At 37.8% G+C, this 4,821-nt stretch overlaps 1 long non-coding RNA gene across 1 annotated transcript; it reads left to right on the top strand.

The window, feature by feature from the left end:
- The first annotated feature begins 3,589 nt into the window (after positions 1-3,589).
- LOC131244659 (uncharacterized) lies at positions 3,590-4,821 on the top strand. Its single transcript, XR_009170441.1, has 3 exons — positions 3,590-3,672; positions 3,779-3,880; positions 4,621-4,821. It is a non-coding gene; the product is annotated as an uncharacterized LOC131244659 (long non-coding RNA).

Here is a 4,821-nt window from a genome sequence, read left to right on the forward strand (position 1 = left end):
AAAGTAATTAATTTAATCTAAGCTAAAAAGCTACTTATTGGGTGGTATCCAAATAGGACCTAAATGACTAACAATGGAAAGGCTCTTCTTTTTTTTTTTTTGGAAATTGCCCAAAACATAGGTCACTGCACAGTAGTCTCTAAAACAACTAGAGTAAGGTCAAACACTTATATTTATGGTGTAATTATAGTTATCTATTTATTAATTATATAATTACCATTATACCTTAAGAATTTTGTAATGCTTTCTTTTATGATTCCGGATCCTCTGCTTGTCACAAACAGGTTTTTCGTGTTTTCCTTCATTGTGATTGGTCCACATATATCATTACTGACATTGTCAAGCGTTAAAAGTAGTCTATGATGATGTGGCCCACTCACATTGCAACAAAATGGTTTTTCCTGTTTGTGGCAAGTAGAGGATTTGGATTCTTCTTTTATATGCTTGGTTGAAGATTCAACAAAGAAAATTTATTAAATGATCGAAATACACTTTTAATAAAAATCTAAGTTCTTTTAACTTTGCTAGCATCCAAAGCACCTGCACAGTAAATACTGTTTGGAATTCATCATTCTAGTAGATCTATCTGGCAACCGTGGGGATGTTAGCGGATGAGTCACAGTCACACTCACAGCCTGAGCCTGAACTGAAAATTCGAGGTCAGAACTTTAGCCCGAGCACTAATACAAAATGAGGCTAGTATCTTAGGCCTGAGACGAACACAATTAAAAGTTTTTCAAGTCTGAGGCTGACTATATTAAAAATTTGTCAAGCCTGTACCCAGCCCATTAATCAATTTCTTCATAATTAGGTCAGGCAATGTTGGGTCGACTGCTGGCTCACTGACCCGACGAGACACACATGCCCTCACAGGCACGCGTATAAAAACATTCCATTACAAGAGTGCTTGATACAGTGGCAGAGATGGGTCGATGCCTACTAAAGCTCTTGGAATTGAACCTTCCCAATGCCTCTCTTTCTTTTCTTTTCTTTTATTAATATTATTATTTTTAATATGGGTCAGGTTGGGCTGTGCTTGGGCTTAAGAATCTGCTCCCTGTTCGGAAATGGTCCATTATCTTGGCGCTACCACGAGTGGGCTATCGTCCAACAGTTACACCAAAAGGATGATCCTGGCCATTAATTTATGGAATTGAAAATGTGATGCATCAAAAAAATTCCCTTTTATAGGTCCAAAATCAGCTAGAAAAAAGATAAAAAACTATTCCGAGGACAGGATCTTTCAATTTGGCAGATCCATGGATCATCCACGTTATACACACTACACCAAAATCATCAATCTGGTACAGTTGAGAATTTGGTTCAAAAACGGCTCTAAGCCGTTCCCGATTTGACACGGTAATCTTCCGTACTAGAGTCATTGTGTTATGCGTTGTTCTTTCTACTATTTTGTTGGTGTCTCCCAATTGAGTGTTTTATTTTCTAATTTCTTATTATTTTCTTTTATTATTTTATTTTGAAACAGATGGACGGAATGGATTCGATTAAAAAACTCTGAGTGGACCCCACAAGGCCCAAGACGCACGTTGCTCTATCTGCCACAGACCACCGATGGGTTTTAAACGCTTCCTTGCGCCAAAAGCCCTACAATGCCTCATTTCGCATCTCCATCTTTATACGTCTCCGTCTCCGTCTCCCTGTCTCATTCTCCATCTCCCTTCCGATCTCAACCCTCTCTCTCGATCTCCCTCTCGTTCTGTGTAACAGGTGTGGAGCCTCTAGCACAAGTGGTGAATGCGCCAACTGCTGCAGATCAGGGCTAAGCTGCTACTCCAGCAGTGGTCGCAGAGGTCATTGCTCTAAGCCTTGTGCTAATCTGCTTGCAGCCGCTAGGACGAAGAATCGTGGCCGTCGAGTTCTGTAATGGCATCAATGACCTCAACAATGTCATCTTTCCGGAGGTCCGTGGAAGCTCTACTGAGGTATTTTTGTAATTCCGCCATCTTTCCTGCCTTTTTGTCGTTGTAATCGGTGATTCAGGAGTTAGGAAGTCAAATCCGCTCTCGAGGTTCACCAGGAATGAGTTTAGGTCGACGATTGGGGTCAAGTTCGCAACTCGGAGCTTGAACGTCGACGAGAAGGTCACCAAAGCTTAGATTCGGGGTACGACTGAGCAAGAGAGGCGATCTTCTTCAAAACCCCTCTGTTTCTAGTTTTCTAATCAGTGTGTGTGTGTGTGTGTGTGTGTGTGTGTGTGTGTGTGTGTGTGTGTGTGTGTGTGTGTGTGTGTGTGTGTGTATCTTGGCATGATTTTGTCTATGTGAAGTTGTAGATGCTGATTTGGGTTGGCAAGAAATGCTCTTTCTTTTATAGTATTTAGAGTTTGAGATCTGTAGCATTTTCCTGATGTGGATTTTTGGGAGTATATTTTTTCTTATTTTTTAAGTTATAAAATGGTATAGATCTGGAATTATTAGTTGATGCTTCTTCCATGTGGATTTTTTGGAGTATATTTTTCCTTTAGTTTTTTCTTTTTAGTTTTTTGATAGTTTGTTCTATCAGTTCTTGATCTAGGTTAGTTGATTTCATAGACACATTTACATTTGCTAGGTTGAGTTCCTCACCTTTGTGACTTTTTTCTTTAACGTACTTGATAACTCATGTTTGATCTGTATGTTGGGACCTCTTTGATTGATATGTATGTAAAATGTTGTTAGATTAATGATGCACACATACTGTTCGATAAAATGCTCATGAGAGATGTTTCTTCCTCGAACGCTCATCCGATCAAACTTTGCACGTCTTTATCATGTTATGGCCTTTAATCCGAAGTGTTCTCTGGAGCAGATCTTTATGTGGGTCCCATTTGCCACCTAATGATGAGTATTTGTAGCTAGATCATTAAAGCATGATCTAGCCCTAAGCTTACTCCTCGACACAACACAGCGTAGGTCTATAGGTGGGTCCTGCTGAGCATCAAGTCAGCGTACTTAAGTCATTCTCAGCTTGGAGCTTCTTTTCAACTGGGCGTCATGAGATCTCAATTCCGTCTTTCATAAGTTGTTTCTTACGTGATATCACTTGAGTCTTTCAGGAGTTGTTTCTTGACAACAAGATTCTATCTTCAACAATATGCAGTTCATTGTCAAACGGGTGCTCCTGGAACAATAATTTTTTTAGCTTGTATCAAAGGGCCCTAGCCCTACACTGACCCTGAGTCTGTGCCCCCAGAATGGGTCAATGTCTATATTAAAGCTCAACTTGTGGCCATTGTCATGCCTTAAATCAAACTGTCCCGATTAGATTGATCATCATCCAAGAATCAGAGTGGTTGTAGAATCCTAACCTTTGGCTAGTGAACACCAGTTTGAAGTAGTCAGATCACTGGATAACATTTGCTTTAACAGGCCATTAAATTTCCGTCTGCATAATTCTCAGTTTATTGTCCATCTATCATAATTTGGACAGTTTCGCCGATTTGGCTACTAGTTGCCATGAGATCTCTATGAGTTGGGGCTAGCAGATTCCAAACTTTTTTCCATTTGAGTTTTTTTTTTTTTTTTTTTTTTTAAATTTATTTATTTAAATCTTAGTTATCAAAGAAAAAAAATCGCATTTGATTGAGAATTTAGAATCAAGCTTAGGTATGCTGAAAGCAACCCACAATATGCTGAATCCAGCATTTTCTTGGTCAAATTCCTACAACTTCAGGTATCTACCTAACAATAATAACAACCAAATTATGAAAGAGTTGATTGTATGAAAGAGTATTTGAAGAATCAGTTTGTCATAAGCTCCTTTTTATTTTCTTTTTCAGGTTTAGGCAGCAATTCATGGCAGTGGTGGTAGTAGAACTTCTGTTTCTGAGGGCGTGGAAGCATCTGCCATTTATATTCACTTTAAGGCAGCAGCGGGTGAGGTAATAGATCCTCTGTTTCAAGTTGACTGCTTCATGTACACATTAGCAGGATACCACATGCTAACCATGGGATGGCTGCTTAAGTTATACTTTTCTTTTCCTTTTCTTTTTCCGTTAGCTATTTGAGCTGACTTTATTGTTGGTTGGTTTTTGTCCTTCACAATTAGCTTTTCTTTGTTGAGTTTTATACATTGTATTGAGATCATGTTTCAGATTAATGAGATTTTTTTCCCACCATTTTTTATGATTTCTATAGCTAATTGATTACACGTGTGGATTGAGCAATTTTCTTACCTTGCACATTTCAGATCTCACTTCCACGAGGCACATTGGCACGTGCAGGAAGGTAGAATTCAAATTTGTACTTTTGCAACTGTATGTAGCCAGGATAGGGTTTTGCACTTCCAAAACTATTTAGTATTTATTGGTTGACCTTTCCAAGCTCTGAGTGATCTCATGACAAGTGAATTATCTGTTGGTTTTATGATATTTATAAGTGGGAGTAGGATTCAATCTTGATAAATCATATTATTAATTATAATGTTAAAAAATGGATTATAAGTGGGAGTAGGATTCAATTTTATGATATTATGTTTTTGGCACCAAATATCAGTTTGTAAAGGCAATATTGACAGGTAAAAGAAAATCATTAAAATTGTTTAGGTAGTACATAAGTTTTCCAAAAAGAGAGAGAAATTTAGATTTTTTGCTAATGGTTTGTGTTTTATGTTTTTATGCAGCCCTGTATGAAGATTCAGTTTAGAGTCTCATCTTTTGCAATTCACTTACTTGAGAAGGGAACACAGGTTAGTTTTTTCTTCTATATCACATGATTCTACCCATAAAAAATCAAAAAAAGAAAAAAAAAAGAAAAAAAGAAAAGAAAAGAAGACAAGCTGATACAGATGCACTCAGAAATTGTATGTGTCATATGTAGGCCC

Source organism: Magnolia sinica, chromosome 4 (assembly GCF_029962835.1).
Source record: "Magnolia sinica isolate HGM2019 chromosome 4, MsV1, whole genome shotgun sequence".
In the NCBI taxonomy this organism is placed as follows: domain Eukaryota; kingdom Viridiplantae; phylum Streptophyta; class Magnoliopsida; order Magnoliales; family Magnoliaceae; genus Magnolia; species Magnolia sinica.